At 36.8% G+C, this 20275-nt stretch overlaps 1 protein-coding gene across 7 annotated transcripts in view; it reads left to right on the forward strand.

Moving 5' to 3' along the window:
- SUGCT (succinyl-CoA:glutarate-CoA transferase) overlaps positions 1–20275 on the forward strand; it is a 769056-nt gene that overhangs the window by 351821 nt on the left and 396960 nt on the right. The window lies entirely within an intron of this gene.

Genomic DNA, 20275 nt, shown 5'->3' on the forward strand with positions numbered 1-20275 from the left:
CTGTTAGATGTAAGACATTAGGCAAGTTATATGACGTTTTTGTGCCTCACAGCAAGCATGTGGTAAGTCTTACCTATTGTAGCGGTCTGGCTGGGTGGCAGTATAGTGGGATGGTAGTTAATTTGTTTTGCCTAACAGTTGTGCTAATGAAGTGTGTGTGTTTTCACTGTTACCTGGCAGCCAGGTGGCAAGTTGACTAACTAGTATTAAATACTAACCACAAAACAACTTTCCCCTCCCCCTTTTTAAAACCCTTGCCACTTATTATTATTTTATTAATTCCTTGTGCACTTATTATTTTTGACTTAAATACATTTTGATATTAGTTCTGTTTTGTTTTTTTTGTTTGTTTGTTTTTCATTGGCTCTGCATTCCAACCTGATTGCTCTCTCTCTCTCTCTCAGTTCTTGCTATTTACAAGTTTAACCAACATACCATCATTTGAGTTCTCATCTAGGGTCAACAACAGAAACCATCCTTGTTACCCCAGACTGAAACCAAACTCTGGGTATAGTCTTTGGCTTCAAATTCACATGTTTGTGTCATTATGCAGACTAAATTTCTCCATCTTATCCACAAGGATTTTTTGAATGATTTTGTCAATTACCTTTCATGAAATCCAGGAATCCTCTTCCCATAGTATTTCCCTCATGTGCCTCACATTAGAACCCAATCAAAAAAAGAAAATGAGATAGGTTGGTTAACATTTGCCCTTCAGAAACCCATTTTGGCTACCAATTCTTACTTATCCTTTAAAGTAATTACTTATAAATCACTTACTTAGACGTTAATTCTCAACTTATTCTTCTAAGTATTAAAAAGGTAACTTTAAAGTTCTTCATTTGACAAATATACATTGAGCTCCCACTATGCCAAGCATCATTTTGAGTTCCGGTGTCACTGTTCCCAGGATCAACATCAAATTAAGAAAACATAGCTTCCTCATCTTCAAAAATAGGCTAAAATTATGCTTTCTCCCAAGGCTGTTACTGTGATTTCATGAGATAATGTATGAAAGCAACTAACTAGCACAGTGCAAGAGCAGAGAAAGTGCTACATATGTCAGTTTCCTTTTCCAGGTTCCAGGGAGAGTGAACCCAGATAATTCACTGGTGTATCCACCCATCCTTACATCTCTATACACTTGCATACATTCAACCACTTTTTATTGCTCACCTCTTCATCTGTTGAGGATCCCCAATAGCATGGGGTGAATAGCATGGATCTGGAGCTCAAACTGTCTGGGTTCTAATTCTGGCTCTACTTCTTACTAACTTTTTGACCTTGGGTAAATTACTTAAACCTCTCTATGGTTTAGGCTCTTTATGTGTTAAATGGAGATGATAATAGTATCTATGATAGGTTTGTTATGAGGTTTAAATGTATAGTCTATGTAAAGTGTTTAGAACAGTGTCTGGCATATAGTATATGCTGTATAATGTCAGCTCTCAACTGTCCACTGGTGTGAGGCTGTATCAGGACCCAAGACAGATGCATTTCCTGCCCTGGAGTGTTTACAATTAATAGGGATCCCAGTGTTCCCTATTTAATCATCTCCCTTTTTTTAAGGGCTCAAAGAATAATTTCTGTGTATATACGTTTTGTTTATATACTTCCAAGTTGTTTTTGGAGTTTGATTACTGTATATACATAATCCGATATAACTGTATGTACAAACCCCTACTAACCCACTGTATAAATATTCCATGATACACTCAGGTATTTTGCTGTTTCTAGACATTTAGGTTATTTTTAAATTTTTGCTGCTATTAGAAGCCTTCCTTGATTTGAATATCAATTTACAATGGAATCATTCAATCAAACTGAATTAACAGATTTACTGGTCTTATTACATCTTAACAGATTGTTTTCAAGAAAATTTGAGTTAATTTGTAGCACCTCAGCAATGTGCAACCATTCATTTTTTTCTACTTCATACAGTATATAATAATAATCAAAATTGTTTAATTTGATTTTTTAAATTGGAAGTGAGGATGAGCATGTTTCCCTGTGATGATTTATTTTCAGCTTTTTCCTTCAATTAAAATATGTCCACAGATGGAATGTGGATTGTTTAAATTCTTTACACATGCCTTATTGAAGAATAAGTGAAGAATGCAGGGGTGTTTAGCTTATAGAAGGTAGGATTTGGTGGAAGGACATTTTAAAATATTGAGGGACTGTCATGGGGAAGAATATTGCATGTGACTCCTCAGGATTGAGCAAGAATCAATGGGAAGAAGTTTCCAGGGGCAGATTGTGGATTATGTGGACATTAGTGTACTAACATTTCCAGCAGTGGTTCTCAAAACTCAGATGGAGTTTTAGAATCTCCATTAGGGAAAGGAGACTAGTGTGGGTGACTTTGGAGAGGATGGAGAAATGGCAGAAAGACGGAGAGAGTGGAGTCCTTATTTAAGTTTTTCCCCAAAGTGAAGTGGGCTGCTTCTGAAATTAGTCTTCCCTGCCACAATGCCTCCTGTAGTGTATTCATGCAAGAGCAGGTTGAATGACCACTTCCTTGGTTTCAAGTTTTGGATGAGATTAACAGTAAAATTTATCCCACTTCTGGGATCCTATCAATCATAAATAGCATTTATAATTTTTTTCTTTTTACCATTTTCCTATTAGTGTATTGTGTACAGTAACAAAATAGCATTCCTTTTCCTGAGGCTATTCATTCATGGAAGTCACCAGAAGAGAAAACGGGTAAATTTGTGAAGCAATAGATTTTCATACTTTCGTTAGAAATTTTCTTTTGTTTAATGATTTTGAATTAAATTCAGTAGATACATATTAAAAACAGGATTTTGAAACAAGAATATTAAAGAGAAGTTTCAAACTTGTGTTTCATGATGGGTTGCTTCCCATTATCATATACTCAAATTTAGATTTTGGTTGATATAATGCTGATGGTTTTCAAGTATGTCAATAAAGGGCAAAGAGATTGTGTAACAAGGCTGACAATGACATCCCCAATAATAATAATAGCTAATTTTTATTTATGGGATATTCTAATTCTGTCATCTCTGTGTCCTTGAGAACCAAATTCTCAGTGTGGAAGAAAAGAGACACACATGTAATATGGAAGAGATTAAGTAAAAACACTTTCATTCTATATTGATTTAGAAGTATCTGTGTGGACTAACGTGGTTTTTAAACTCTATCTCTGGCCCTAGTTATGTGTCATTTCCTCTGTTTACTGAAATGTCCCAGAAACATTGACCTACCCAGTAGCAATTAGATTTCTTAGTGTACCGATTGTGATCTTGAATTACCATTTCCCACTAAAAGAAACCAGAAGTTCTTGGTGAAATGGTTAATTCTGGGCCTGGTGCATGAAATACGTAACAGGAGCCTGAAACATCTTGTTATACCAAATAGCAAGGGGGCTATCAGAAACGCAGTAGAAGTTGGCCAAAGATGGGCTATTTGAAATAAGGAAAAGAAATGCAATGGATTGAAACCTGTTCTGGTTTGCTAATGCTGCCAGAATGCAAAACACCAGAAATGGATTGGCTTTTATAAAGGGGGTTTATTTGGTTACAAAGTTACAGTCTTAAGGCCATAAAGTGTCCAAGGAAACAGGGTACCTTCATTGAAGGATGGCCGATGGCATCCATAAACCTCTGTTAGCTGGGAAGGCACATGGCTAGCATCTGCTGGCTCCCAGGTTGTGTTTCAAAATGGCATTCAACAAAATGTCAGTGTCAGCTTCCAACGGCCATCTTCAAAATGTGTCTCTCAGCTGCAGCTACTCTCTCAGCTCCTGTGTGTTCTTCAAAGTGTTCCTCTTGGCTGTAGCAAGCTTGCTCCTTCTGTCTGAGCTTATATAGGGCTCCAATAAACTAAGCAAGGCCCATGCTGAATGGGCGGGGCCACACCTCCTTGGAAATTATCCAGAGTTATTACCTACAGTTGGGCAGGTCACATCTCCATGGAAACACTCAAAGAATTACAATCTAATCAACACTAATCTGCCCACACAAGATTGCATCAAAGATAATGGTGTTTTGGGGGACACAATACATTCAAACTGGCACAAAACCTGTTAAATATATGCACATTCATTAATTCATAATGTACATATATGTGTCTATCTATCTGTCTATCTATTTATCTGTCTGTCTGTCTATCTATCCATCTATCTATCTTTCTGTCGCTAACTGGATACCTTGAAAGGATGACAGGGAATCAATTCATTATCTTGAGAACAGGTAAATAAAGGGAAAGTGTCAAGAATTTATCTTGTCTTCCCTATATGAATTGTATCTCAGTGTAACCAAATAGTAATGAGATGTGTTTATTCCAAAATTATTTTAGCTAATAAATGAATTAAAATGATAGAAGTAGAATGTCGTCATTTTTCAGGTCCCATGAATTGATGGAAAGCTGCTAACATTACAAAAAGAGAGATAACCAGATATTATGTGCTTCCTGATGAGAGAAAAGAAGCCCCCTGTGCCAATTTGGATGTATTATGTCCCCCAAAATGCCATTATCTTTGATGTAATTTTGTGGAGGCAGACTGTATTCTTGTTGATTAGGTTGGAACCTATTGATTGAGTGTTTCCATGGAGAGGTGACTCAATCAACTGTGGACAAGACTTTGATTGTATAATTTCCATGGAGGTGTTACCCTGCCCATTCAGGGTGGGTCTGAATTAAATTATTGGAGCCTTATAAATGAGCTGACACAGAAAGAACTCAAGGCAACTGAGAGTGACATTTTGAAGAGCAGCTGCAGCTGAGAGAGGACAAAATGCCCCAAGAGCAACACTTTGGAGAATGCCATTTTGAAACACAACCTGGGAGCAAGCAGACGGCAGCCACATACTTTCCCAGCTAGAGATTTTCCGGATGCCAGTGGCCTTTCTCCAGTGAAGATGCCCTTTGTAAATGCCTTCCCTTGGACACTTTATGGCTTTAAGACTGTAACTTTGTAACCAAATAAGCCTCCTTTATAAAAACCAATCCATTTCTGGTATTTTGCAAAAGGCAGCATTAGCAAATGAGAACACCCCCGTTTAGCAAATGGATCAAACCTGAGTCTGATTAAGCCTATAGATCTAGCTGCCAATTTGCAGGAAATCTAGAGGACAGAGGAATATATTAAACTGCTCTATGATGAGTAAACAACCAGCAAAATCCACACTGTGGGAAATTCTATAGGCCAAATGATTCAGGTCTTTCAACAGAGAAGTTGTAAAGAAAGTCAAGTGTGGAGGGGGTACTTGTAGATTTAAAAAAGTGCTATAATTTTTTTAGAAAGTTGGCAAGACTCAGCTATAATATCTAAGGATCCATACTTGTGGGATAAACTATTAAAAAAATGCAAAAAAGTGATTTACCATGGAGGAAGGGATGGGGCTGTGATTGGATGAGAAACATGAAGAGGCTTCTCAGATGGTTGGGAAATTTTTAGTTATTAACTTGGATGTCAAGACCAAGAGTGTTCACTTTGTAACATTTCACTATAATAAATTAATAAATAATTTAAATTAATTAATAAAATAAAACAAATAAAAGTTAATAAAATAACTTAAAATCTTTAAAATGCCCATGAAGATATGAAAAAAATTAGAACTCAAGACATCGATAAAAACTAAAATTGACACATAACCTAATGTCAGAATCTTCTGAAGCTCATGGCATTCCAAGATAGCAACTGTCTTGGTTTGGAATACCAAAGAATCAAGCTGGAAGACTCAGTAGAGTTAGCCACTTCAGGAGAATAGAGATTAGCAAAAAGGCATTAAAAGTTAGGGATTGGATTGAGAGTTGTGTACATTAACCTACTTTCCTGATGTATATCTAAGAAATTAAGAAGTAGAAAATAACAGTAGCACTACATATCAATATATATGTTATGCATCGAAAGCTGGATTCAGAGGAAAATTTATTTCCCTCTCTGTTTCATCATTAGACAAAGAGAGTAAAAGTAAATTAAATAGAAATTTAGCTTAACAAGTTAGGAAAATAAAAACAAAGTAAACCTGAGGAAAGCAGGAATCAATGAATTAGACTAGTTAAATTAAAAGCAGGAATCAATGAATTAGAAAATCCAACAGTGAGCTTTCAAAAGCCCAATAAAATAAACAAACTTCCAGCAAAGCTAATCAAGAAAAAAACTCTTTAGGAATGAAAAAGTGAATCTACTGATGGATTCAGAAAATTAAACAACTTTTAAAGAACACAGTGTAATATATTTTAAATGGAATTTTTGGTAGGAAAATGTCAATCACATATCAAAAAAAAAGCCTGCTATGATTAATAACAATTGAAAAATGTATCAAAGAGCAACCTCCTCCCCCCACAAAAAAGGTTGTGAGGTAGCAGAAGGTTTGCCTCATCTCTTTTTATTAAATGATATTCCTCTGTAGATGGAAAGTTTCTCAAATGGCTTTACAAAGTTGACAAACATTGTCAAAATCTACAATAAAATAGCAAACAAGCAACATTTTATACCAATCCTACTTATGAATATAGATACAAGGGCTATATATATGTAAATTATATTTATGCCTATTTCAAAAGAATAAATGGGTTTACTCCAGAAAAACAATATTGAGCACCTATTATAATAATTAAGCTTATTGATAGAGGAGAACAATCTTATTCACTCTATATTCGTACAACAAATATTTACTGAACCTTGAGTTTATACCGTATACTAGACGCCATTGTGCTTGAGGAACTGTCAATGCATTGGTGATCATCCAAGCAGATCCCCCAACTTTATTGAGCATCCAGACCAGGATCTCAGAAATGCCATAAAGCTCAGCATTTAGTCCTGATTAATAAGAAAAACCAAAAACTTCTGAAGATTAGGAAGAAATGCCTAGTTCCTTACCATAATAAATATTATCTATCTGAAAGCGGTAGCCACTACTGTATGTAATATTGAAAAATGAGTCTGTTCAAGGATTCAGAGGTTTCATGGCCTCCCCTACAGAATCAGAGTTAAAGCAAACATACCTTATAATTCCACTGTGATTCTACATAATTTTCAAACTCTTAATGGAATTAATAAAATTCTAATATATTATAAAAATCAAGAGCTTTCCTATATAGCAGCAGTGACCAGGAATATATATAGGAAAATTCATATTCACAATGGCAATAAAATTTAAAATGCTTTCAAATAAACTTAAGAGCTATTGAGGATAAACTGCATAACCTTACTTAGGAACATTAAAAAACATTTAATAAGGCATAAGACATTACCACTTTCCCCAATGGAAAGAATTCATATTATTAACATGTCAATTTTACTTGCATTAATTTTTATATTTAAAGGGTTCAAATAAAATCCAAATAGAACCTTGCAGCGGTGGCTGGGACTGAGGGGTGGGGTGGAGTGACGGAATGTGTTAAAATTAATATAAAATGTGAGAAAACAGTGCAATAGGGTAGAATAAGATTTTTTTTAAATAAAAAACACCATAAGTAAAACTAGGTAAATACAAAACTAGTCTAACATTCTTAATAAAAATGACCTTTTACACATTAATAATAAATAGGAAACATGCAATAGAAAATTGTTGAAAGGCTATCAGGCACTTTGTAAAACAAAATATACAAATGACCAAAAAGCTTTTGTAATCACTGAGATGCCTTTTTTTTTTTTTTTTTTTGGTTCTTTTTTTGATCTATGAGATTGTGTAAAATGAAATAAAATTACAAAAATGATAATACCTAATGTCAATGAAGAGTTAGGAAAACTGACATTTATGTATACTTACAAGCATTTGACATTTATTAATCTCAATAAGGTCTTCTTAGGTCACCCTATGGAAAAGTGTAACCCATCATGGAAACTGTCTTGTCTTTCCTTTCTGCTTTCTTTGTCTCCATAGTACCTCCACCAATAATATAGATTTTATTAATTTATCTCTCCCATAGGCAAGCTCCATGAAGATGAGGATTTTTGTCTGTTTTATTCATGTCTATAATCCTGGACAATGCCTGGCACTCAGTAGGAACTCAATAAATACTTGTTGAATGAATGAATACAAATATGTTTTAAAATTACACACATTTAAAGGATTTCCATTTCTAGGGATGAATCATAGGGAAATAAGAGCATGTACAGATATTTAACTGCAAGGATGTTTATTGAAGGAGTATTCACAAACCTTAGAAAAATAAAACATAAATATCCAACAGTAGGAGTTTGCTTTAGTAATTCATGATAGATCCGTATATTGGATACTTTCCAGCCATTGAAATGTCATAGTACGTGATTATTTCTTGATATGGACATATGATTGCTAAATTTAAAATGCCATTTACAAAACAGCAAAATCCCATTTTAATGTTTCTAAATACATATTAGTACAAAAAGGCTGAAGGATATATGCATAAACCAAAATTATTTCCATGTGGTAAGGTTTTGGTGATGTTATTTCTTCTTTTGTGCCTGTTGATGTGTAAATATTTTATCTGCCTTAATTATGTATTGCTTTATGAGTATTTCTTCACAAGGAGATCTGGATTGAAGAAGCTGGTTAAAGTTTTACTATGCACTGCCCTTGAGTGAGGTATCTCTGAGCCGTGGCAGTGGTGCTGCCAAGAACCACATCCCACATTTGCAATGATGCTGCCTTGCAGATGGACACAGCAATACTGGTCAACCCAAACCGTTACAATATGTGACCTGCACTTCATTTGAAATCCGTACGGAATATTTATATCTGAACTGTGAAAGATAATTAGTACAGGCCAGAGTTGGTGACCAGCTAATAATTGGTGTGAGTCTTAAGACACATTCTCTACTCAGCCTAACGTCTCACTGTGTTTAAGAAGACGTTGAGTGGAAAGTCCTGAGTGACCATGAGATAGAAGATGGAGACTGAATTGCCTGGGTGGACTCTTACTCTGCCTTTTGTGTGGACTGTAAATTGACATGCAGACGAAGGAAGGAGAGTGCTAGTGAATACTAGGGGGAGGGGAAAAGATAACTTTAACTATAATTTATCAGTAATATGGAGAGATTAAATTCCTAAGAGGAAATAAGGTCTCAGGAAATTACAGGAAATATTAAATCTGTGATTCTGTTTACGGTAGAAACATTAACCAACAAATTCCAGCTGTTTTTCTATGGGTTACAGAAGTGTCACAGGCCTGTTTATAGTTAACTGAATTGTACACTCCAGCCCTGAACTTAAGGAATCCCATTGGTTTGGTTTGGGATTATTCAGATTTGTCCAAAGGGACATTTCCTATAGGGAATGTATTTATGGAATATAGCCCTGTACCAAGTTTTTGTTTCCAAAAACTTCTATTCCAGTCAGTCCTCCTTCCCTGCCAACAATTTGCCTCCTCTTCCCACAAAAAGTAGTGTTGTTTTATTTATTTAACACTTACATAACACGTTCTTTTACCATGCACAGTTCTAATCACCTAACTTGCTTGCGAACTAGGTGACATTTCTTAAACCAACATGAAAAGCAAAAGCCTTAAAGGACAAAAATGATGATTTGTTTACATTAAGATTAATAACTTCTGCATGAAAAAGTATATAAAGGTAAAAGACAAGCCATAGTCTAGGAGAAGAAATTTGAAATGCATGCAACTCAGAAAAGATTTGTCTCTGAACTATGCACAGATTGCTACAAGTCAATAAGAAAAGACAAATAGACCAATTGAAAAATGGGCAAAGGATATCATGCTGGTTTGTCACTCTTATGTACCCCAGAAAAGGCCATGTTCTTTTGATCCATTCCTGTGGGTGTGTACCTGTTGTGGCTGGGGCCTTTTGATTAAGTTGTTTCAATTGAGATGTGATACAGCCAATTCAAGGTGGGCCTTAATCCTTTAATGGAATCCTTTATGAGAGGATAAAGAACAGGAAAAAGCCAGAGAGGTTAGAGAGAGAAGCTTAGAGGTAAGTCCCCAGAATTGCTGAGAGAGGCACTGAAGCTAGGAGCTGAAAGCAACGAAACCCAGGAGATAAGGACTACCAGATGGCAGCTGTGTGCTTTGCTGTCTGACAGAAGAGCCCTAGATGCCAGTGGTTTTCTTCTGAGAAGGTACTGTCCTGTTGATGCCTTAATTTGGAAATTTTCATAGTGTGTTAGGGTTCTCTAGGGAAACGTAATCAACAGAGATATCTATAAATACTAGATTTTATAAAAGTGTCTCACACGACTGCCGGGATGCATGAGTCCAAATTCTGTAGGACAGGCTGGAAGTTGGCAATGCCAATGAAGGTTTTTGGTGGATTCCCCAGGAGAGGCTGGCTGGCTGAAGTGGAGACTGCTGAATTTATCACCTCTCCTTTTAAAGACTTTAACTGATTGGATTCAGTGTCTCTCATTGCAGAAGACATTCCCCTTACTTGATTACAGGTGTAATTAGCCATAGATGCAGTCAAGTTACTGATAATTTTAGTCCATGAAATGTCCTTGCAGTAAGTCAGGCCAGTGCTTGCTTGATCAGACAACTGGGCACCTGGCCAAGTTGACACCTGAACCCAACCATCACACATGGCCTTAGAACTGTAAATTTGTAAACTAATAAATCCCCATTATAAAAGTCAACCCATTTCTGGTATTTTGTATTCCAGAAGCTTTAGCAAACCAAACAGATCTGAAGAGGAAAAACACAAAGGAAAGAAATAATAAAACTTAATGGTCTTTACGTGTATGAAATGATACTTTATTTCTCCAGCTTTGGAAATGCAACTCAATTTTAAATAACTGTGAGATGTCATTCACCCCTATTAAATGACAAGCCCTTAAACGCTTGACAATAGCAATAGTTGATGAGAATATGGAGCATGGTAGAAGTAGAACTCAGCAAAAACCAATTTGGAGGACAATTTGACAACACCTAATAAATCTGAAGATGTGTCTGCTTTTAGATTCAGCAATTCCACTTCTCTATATTTACCCTCAGGTATCAATCCCATATGGACAGAGGCATGAGAAAGTTCCATTGAAGCATTGTGTGTAATAGTGAGAAAGTGAAACCAATGGACAATTAGTAGGAGAAAAGATAGATAAATTGTGGAATATTCTCACAGGAATTACCCAGCAGATGAAATGACTGATTCAAATCTCCATGTATGAATAAAAGTATAGATCTTGAAGTAAAAATGTTGAATAAGAAGAGCAAGTTGCAGTGTAAAATTTAAGAACACATAATATGGTATACACAATGTGGATTAGAAGACTAAATATTGTTATGATGTCAATTCTACTGAAAGTGATTTACAGATTCAATGCAATGCCAATCAAAGTTCCAACAGCCTTCTCTGCAGAAATGGAAAAGCTAATCATCAGATTTGTTTGGAAGAGTAAGGGATCTCAAATAGCTAAAGCCATCTTGAAAGAGAAGAATGAGGTTGGAGTGTTCACACTTCCCATTTTTGAAACTTATTGCAAAACTAGTGTGGTCAAAACAGCATGGTACTGGGACAAGGACTGGCATACAGACTAATAGAATCAAATTGAGCATTCAGAAACAAACTGCACATCCATGGCTAATTGATTTTTTTTTCATTTATAAATATTTTTATTAATTATTAATACATAGTAAAGCTTGGCATTCATAGCACTCAATAAGCTTCTAATTAGATTTTAATTATCCGTCTTCCTCACTAGATTTTTTTTTTTCTTGTTTTTTTGTTTTTTTTCAATTAATTTTATTGGGATTGTTCAGATACCATACAATTATCCAGAGATCCAAAGTGTACAGTCAGTTGCCCCTGGTAACCTCATACAGCTGTGCATCCATCACCACTCTTAATTTTTGTTCAATTTTTAGAAGCTTTTCATTACTTCAGACAAGAAATAAAATAAAAGATGAAAAAAGGAAAAAAGAAAAGGAAACTCGACTCTTCCCATATCCCTAACCACCCCCCCTCAATTGTTGACTCGTAGTGTTGGTGTAGTACATTTGTTACTGTTTATGAAAAAATGTTGAAATACTACTAACTGTAGTATATAGTTTGCAATAGGTATATATTTCTTCCCTATATGCTCCTCTACTATTAACTTCTAACTGTATTGTCATACATTTGTTCTGGTTCATGGAAGAAATTTCTAATATTTGTACAGTTAATCATGGACATTGCCTACCATAGGATTCAGTTTTATACATTCCCATCTTTTGACCTCCAACTTTCCTTCTGGTGACATATATGACTCTGAGCTTCCCCCTTTCCACCTCATTCATGCACCATTTGACACTGTTAGTTATTCTCACATCTTGCGTCCTATATCTTGATACCTTATATTTCATGTCTGTGAGTTTACATATTATAATTAGTTCCTATCAGTGAGGCCCTGCAATATTTGTCCTTATGTGTCTGGCTTATTTCACTCAGTATATTGCCCTCGAGGTTTTGTCATCAACCCATTTTTTAAATATGGTTTTGTTCACACACTGTACATTCCATCCTAAGTAAATAATCGATGGTTCTCTGTATGGTAATATATTTATGTGTTCACCACCTTCACCACTATCTATATAAGGGCATCTACATTTCTTCCACAAGGCAGGAGGGAGAGTCAAAGAAGGTAGAGAGGCAAAAGAAAGAGGAAGAAAAATGACAGCTAGGAAGCAGCAAAAGGAAAAATAACCTTAAATCAAAGCAGAGTAAAGAGTCAGACAACACCACCAATGTCAATTGTCTAACATGCCTCCCCTATCCCCCCCTCTTATCTGCGTTTACCTTGGTATACTGCCTTTGTTACATGAAAGGAAGCATGATACAATGATTCTGTTAGTTACAGTCTCTAGTTTACATTGATTGCATCCCTCCCCCAATACCTCCCCGTTTTTAACACCTTGCAAGGTTGACGTTTGGTTGCTCCCCCTCGTAAAAGAACATATTTGTACATTTTATCACAATTGTTGAACACTTTAGATTTCACCAAGTTACACAGTCCCAGTCTTTATCTTTTCTCCTTTCTTCTGGTGTCTCACATGCTCCCAACCTTCCTCTCTGAACCGTATTCTTAGTTATCTTTGTTCAGTGTACTTACATTGCTGTGTTACCATCTCCCAAAATTGTGTTCCAAACCACGTACTTCTGTCTTCTCCTATCACTCTGTAGTGCTCCCTTTAGTATTTCCTGTAGGGCAGGTGTCTTATTCACAAAGTCTCTCATTGTCTGTTTGTAAGAAAGTATTTTGAGCTCTCCCTCATATTTGAAGGACAGCTTTGCTGGATATAGGATTCTTGGTTGGCAGTTTTCCTCTTTCAGTATCTTAAACATATCACACCACTTCCTTCTTGCCTCCATGGTTTCTGCTGAGAGATCCACACATAGTCTTATTAAGCTTCCTTTGTATGTGATGGATTGCTTTTCTCTTGCTGCTTTCAGGATTCTCTCTTTGTCTTTGACATTTGATATTCTGATTATTAAGTGTCTTGGCATAGGCCTATTCAGATCTATTCTGTTTGGGGTATGCTGTGTTTCTTGGATCTGTAATTTTATGTCTTTCGTAAGAGATGGGAAATTTTCATTAATTATTTCCTCTATTATTGCTCCTGCCCCTTTTCCCTTCTCTTCTCCTTCTGGGACACCAATGATATGTACATTCTTGTACTTTGTTTCATCTTTAAGTTCCTGGAGACGTTGCTCATATTTTTTCATTCATTTCTCCATCTGCTCCTTTGTGTGTAGGCTTTCAGGTGCTTTGTTCTCCATTTCCTGAGTGTTTTCTTCTGCCTCTTGAGATCTGCTGTTGTATGTTTCCATTGTGTCTTTCATCTCCTGTGTTGTGCCTTTCATTTCCATAGGTTCTACTAGTTGTTTTTTTTTAACTTTTGATTTCTGCCTTATATATTCCCAGTGTTTTCTTTACAGCCTCTATCTCTTTTGCAATATCTTCTCTAAACTTTTTGAATTGATTTAGCATTAGTTGTTTAAATTCCTGTATCTCAGTTGAAGTGTATGTTTGTTCCTTTGACTGGGCCATAACTTTGTTTTTCTTAGTGTAGATTGTAATTTTCTGTTGTCTAGGCATGGTTTCCTTGGTTACCCCAATCAGGTTTTCCCAGACCAGAACAGGCTCAGGTCACAGAGAGAAGAAATACTCAGTATCTGGTTTCCCTGAGGGTGTCTCTTAGAAAATCGGTTCCTGTGATGCCTCAGGTCACTGTGCTTTTCTGCCCAGCAGGTGATGCCTGTTAGCCTGTAATTCTTGACTGGTGTGAGGAGGTATGGCCCTGTTCCCCCAGGCTCTGGGCTCTGGTTCTGAATGAAAAGGGCCCCACCCCTTTCCTCCTAGAGAAGACAGACCCCCTAGGGGGATGTCATTAGCATTTCAATAGTCTCTGTCTCTGCTTGTGCTATCTCCACCCTTCTTTGAGTCACAGCACTGGGAACTGTAATGGCTGTGGCTTTCTCCACTGAGCCGAAAAAGAAACAGATAGTCCCCTTCAGACAACGTCCAAGGCGACCCTCTGGCTCTCCAAGGTCAGTTGTCACCCAAAGCCTCCGTCTGTTTTTTGGGGATTTGTACCTGTAGTGAGCAGTTCACACTCGCTATTTAAAACCCCAGTTGGAGCTCAGCTGAGCTATATTCGCTCGCTGGGAGAGAGCTTCTCTCTGGCACCACCAGGCTTTGCAGCTCAGGCTATGGGGGTGGGGCCTTACGACTTGGATCCGCAGGTTTTACTTACAGATTTTATGCTGTGATCAGGCATTCCTCCCAATTCACGTTGTTGTATGATGAGTGGACAGTCTCGTTTGTCACCCTGCAGTTATTCTGGATTATTTACTAGTTGTTTCTGGTTTTTTTTAGTTGTTCCAGGGCGCTACTTAGCTTCCACTCCTCTCTATGCCTCCATCTTCCCCTCACTAGATTTTAAGTTTCCTGAGGGCAGGTTCAATGTCTCTCTTGCTTGAATTGCATCCCTGGCCCTCCAGCATGCCACGTCCAGTAAATTCTGGTGAGGTCAAGAATGGCCGTGGCGCTCCACGTACATGCTGACGTCACTCCGCTAATTGATTTTTGACTTGACAAATATTAAATTGGGAATATGCTCTTCAACGAATGGTGCTGGGAAAACTGGATATCCATATGCAAAAGAATGAAGTTAGACTTCTACCTCACAACATATACAAAAATTAACTCAGAATGGATCAATGACCTAAATATAAGAATCAGATCTATAAAACTCCTAGAAGAAAACATGGGCAAGCATCTTCAGGACCTTGTGTTAGACATTGGTTTCTTAATCTTACCCCAAAATCATGAGCAACCAAAGAACAAATAGATAAAATATACCAGCAGATACATCAAAATTTAAAACTTGCATCAAAAGACTTCATCCTGAAAGTAAAAAGATAACCTACAGAATGGGAAAAAATATTTGGAAACCACGTATCTGATAAGGGTTGAATATTGAGAATATATAAAGAAATCCTAATTTCAATAATGAAAAGACAAACAACCCTATTTTAAAAACTGGGAAAAGACTTGATCTCCAAAAGCACAGGAAAAGATGCTTAACAGCATTAGCCATTAGGGAAATACAAATAAAAACCACAATGAGATAACATGTCACAGCCAGTAGAATGGCTACTATTTAAAAAGAAAAAAGAAAGAAAAAGAAAACTACCAAGTGTTGGAGAGGAAGTGGAGCAATAGGAGCACCCATTTGTTGTTGGGAAAGTAAAATGCTGCAGCCACTATAGAAAACAGTTTGGTCATTCCTCTGAAAATACATACAGAATTACTGATCTTGCATTCCCTCTTCTGGGTATATACCCAAAAGATTTGAAAGCAGGGATTCGAACAAATATTTGCAGGGTGATGTTCATAGCAGCGTTATTTACAAATTCCAAAGACAGAAGCAGCTCAAGTAGCCAACAACAGATGAAAGGATAAACAAAATATGATGTATACGTACAATACAATCTTATTCAACTGTTAAAAGGAATGAAGTCCTGATACATGTAACAGCATAGATGAACCTTGAAGACATCATGTTGAGTGAAATAAACCAGACACAGAAGGATAAATATTGATATGAAATAAGTAGAATAAGGATATTCATAGAGTCGAAAACTAGAATACTGGTTAACACGGGCTAGGGTGGGGATAAGATATGGGGAGCTAATGCTTAATTGGTACAGAGTCTTCCTTTGGGAAGACAGTTTTTATAATGGATGGTGGCTATGGTAGCACAACATTGTGAATGTAGCTAACACCAGTGCATTATGTATTGGACTATGGTTAAAAGAGGGAAATTTTATGGTTAAAAGGGGGAAAAGCAAGTTGTAGCCTAAAGTTTAGAACATACAACATGATACTTTATATTCCTTATGGATTTACCCAAACAGATACACACATATGTGGTATAAGCATAGTAACAGAAATAGAAAGATGCACATCAGCTTAAGGATGGTGTTTACTTTGGAGGAGAAAAAAAGGGGAATAAAATCGAGGAGAGGAAGAAAGGGGGCTTCTCCTATGTCTGCAGCATTTTGTTTCGTAAATATCTGAAGCAAATAAACTAAGAGGTTCACATTTTAACAATATGGACTGTGGAGGGACATGAGTATTTATATTATTCTCTATTTCTATACTTTTTGGTATGTTTGAAATATTGCACAACAGTAAATAAAAAATAAATTTAATAATTTAAAAAGTAGCTCTAGAGACTAATACTCCTGAATTTTCTTTTAAAAATCTTTAGGAAACACAGCTACAGTGCTGAGACAAACAGCAAGTTTTATGCTACGTGGGCTGCGTGTCTTTCCAAAGCTTTATGTTCAGTTCTTACTGCCTTACAATGTAAAGTCTTTTGCACGTGTTGTTGGTCAACAATAAGCAGGACCTGCTCTATAAAGTATGGAAATTTCTAAGTTGGGTTTGCCACTAAAGACATGATATTTTATTATATTATTTATTTTTGTTTTAAGTAACACTAGTACTAATAAGAAAATGGCCTTTACTGAGTATTTACTATGTGCTAGGTTCTGTGCAAAGCAATTTATGACTATTGTTTAATTTCCTTATACAAATGAGAAAATTGAGGCTCAGAGAAGTTAAACAAGTTAATCAAGTTCACAAAGTTAGGTGAAGTTAGGATTGAAAGTCAGGCTTTTCTTCTCAATAAAATGCATTTACTGGTTTATCTATTGATTATTTTCTATGCGTAACAGCTGTATATGGTGAGATGTGCTCTGGGCCTAGATTATGAAGCCTTGAGTATGACTCAGTAATGCTTCATTTTTTTCATCTTTAAAATAGAAATAATTGGTGTTTTCTGATAGGATTTTTGAAAGGATAAAATTAGGAAATTTTCTCTAATATTTTGAGACATTATGGGACCGTAGGGTTGATCAGTGGTGAGTGGAAAAGATGTCAGAAATGGCTGGAGCCTAGGCAACCAACCCAGCGCAGAGTTGTCTCCCACCCTGACCCCCAACTCTGGGGGGACGGGCAGGAGCTCATTCGTCAATGGCCAAGGTGGGGGGTGCCATGTGCTGGATCTAGCAGGTCTACCCTTTTGAACAAGCATAGAGAAGGACCAGCTGATAGATTTGAACCTTCTGATCTATACACACGTCTACTCAACCTCTTTATGTCTTGGTTATCTCAATTACAAGAATCATAAAACTCACCTCATTGAACTAGAAATAATATATGTGAGGTTTCTTGTGGTACCTGGCACTTAAAAGTTTCTCAATTAACAGAAGCACCAAGATGCTGGGCTCTGAGTACTTACTGCCTTTTAAGTTCTCTGTGGGACCGGTCCTCAGAGCCCACAGAGCTTTGTCTGGTTTGCCCTTGGACTTTCTTCTGCCTACAGAGAAGCAGTAGAAAGTGATGGTTAACAGATGGGCTTTAGACCCAGGGTGGAATTTCAGCTTTGCTACATAATGTACATGTGAATCAAAAAGTTTACTTAAAGTCTCCAAACCTTAGTTTTCTCATCCATAGAGTGAGCCTAATAGAATCTCATAGGATTGTTGTGAGGATAATGAAATAATGTATGTAAACTCCTTAGCATAGTTTCTTACATTTAGTGCTTAATAAATGGTTGCTTTGATTAAAACTTTGTCAGTGTTATTAACTGATATTTTTATTAAGGTCATATAAATACATAGTTCCTGGTACTGTGACTCAATCCCAAATCTATCCAAAGCCCAATGCCTTTTCGATTGTAGCACACTTCCTGTGTTTGTTTGAATACTTCCAGGAATCTGGCTACCATTGAATTCACTACTACTAGAGATGATTTCAACATACTTAAGATGATAACTTTGCAGGGATAGAAAACAAAAGATGATTTTTAAGGTCCTTTGAATTCCTGAGTCTTATGTTTCTCTGGATATCATAGGCATTGTCTAAATTGAGACATCATGTTTTAAGCATTTGTTTTTAAGTTAGTTGTTGGGAACTTGAAATTTATTTTTCCTAAGACATACGTCTATGTAGAATTTAGGGTCAAGTATAGAAGAAGAAGAGGAGATGCTGTGATATCACATTTAAACCTCTCTAGCCTCTCTAAGGGCTTCAAATTTTCTACTTTCTTCCAGCCTCTGTAACTAATTAAACTTAGTCTCAACAAGGTTTTAGGAGAAAATAATTCACCATACTAATTCAAGCTAACATGATTGAGACCCTGTTAATTCTTCCTAAATAGTCATATATTCATTCATTCAGCAAATCTTTATTCAGTGCCAACCATGTTCCAAGTTCTGGGGATGTAACAGTCAAGGAATATGCCATTTCACTAGTGTGAGAGAAGATAGTGATCCTGGAGAGGGAGACAACTGGACAGATTTGAGACATATCTAAAATTGGTGATCTTCTGGAAGGGAGAAAATTAGAGACAAGAAATTTTTTATTGACCATTGCCATAGTCCAGGTGTGAAGGGTCAAGAGCCTGAACTGTGATAGTAACAGGGAGAATGGAGAGGAAAAAACCTTACCTCTGAAAATTCAATTCTATAGAACAATTATATTATATTACAAGAAATGATGAAAAAGAAGGACTCCGGATTTAGCCAAGTGTGTGAGTTCAGGCAAGGGGGAATGGAAATCATAAAGTCATCTATGAGCATGTGTTTATGGTGATGATAGGACATCTGAGTGGAAATATTGATGGTAATTAGAAAATGGGAACTGGTGAAAGAACAGAACTGGAATACAGATTTGGGTGTCATCTGGATAGAGATGACAGGATTACTTAAGAGAGGAAAAGAAAGAACAAAGATTCTTAGGACTGGAAGATAAAGGCAGAAGAACTGACAAAAGAAACAGAAAGGGCCAAACAGGATTAAGAAAGCCAAGAAAGTATACTGACACAGAACCTAAAAATAGGGTAGTCAACAGCATCAAATACTGCAGAGAGAGTAGACAAGATGAGGACTATGAAAAGAATATTGGATTTGACAGGGTCACTGTAGACCCTTGGAGATCTGATAAGAAAAGGTGTTGATCACCAAGGCAGATGTCATAGGCTCAAACATTAGTGATGGAATGGAATGGAAACACATAAATAGGATGGTAACTAAAAGGGGTAGGGATATCAAAAAATTTTTTTTCAAATGGGAACTCATTTATAATTGGCAACAGTGTGGAAGATATTGATGCACCAGAGAGAGGGTAGGGGGTGGTATGTTGCCTCCTATCTAGTTTCTTTATCTGTAGTTGCCTCTACATTATTCCATTCTCTCTATCAGAGTTATCTTTTAGAGAAGGTATCTGATTGCCAGTCCCCTCCTTAATGTCCTCACTTGCTTTCTGGTTGCCAGTGGAAGTCACACCTCTTTAGCATAGCAGACAAGGTGCTTTACACTCTCACTCACTCTCCCATTTCACCTCCTTCCAGTTGGGGCACAGGAGATCTCAGATTCTCTCAAGGGCAAGTCTTTGCACACTTCGCTGACTCTTCCTGGAAAAGCCTTTCTCTCATCTTTCACATGGAAAATTCTTACTCCTTCAACACCTGATTCAAGTGTCTACTCCTTTATGAAACCTTTTCTGACTCCCCATGTAGAGTTCAGGTCTCCCTCTTTGGTTGCTTCAACTGCAAGCAGTTCATTCCTATCTTTGTCACGGCATCCTGATCCATAATTCATCTGTCTCCAGAACTGTGCTCTCCGTTGAACTTTATCTGTCAAAGCAGGGACTGTGTCTTCTTTATTGTTGCAATCTCCGTGACTGGCACAGAACAAACTCTTGATGAAGGCAACAGGTATGAATGAGTGAGTATGAATGTATAGAGAAATATATAGGATGGAAGGCAAGAAGCGTCTTAGTGCAAAAGACACAGAGTTTCACACACCCTCCTTTTT

The sequence above is a fragment of the Choloepus didactylus genome, chromosome 5 (assembly GCF_015220235.1).
Source record: "Choloepus didactylus isolate mChoDid1 chromosome 5, mChoDid1.pri, whole genome shotgun sequence".
In the NCBI taxonomy this organism is placed as follows: Eukaryota; Metazoa; Chordata; class Mammalia; order Pilosa; family Megalonychidae; genus Choloepus; species Choloepus didactylus.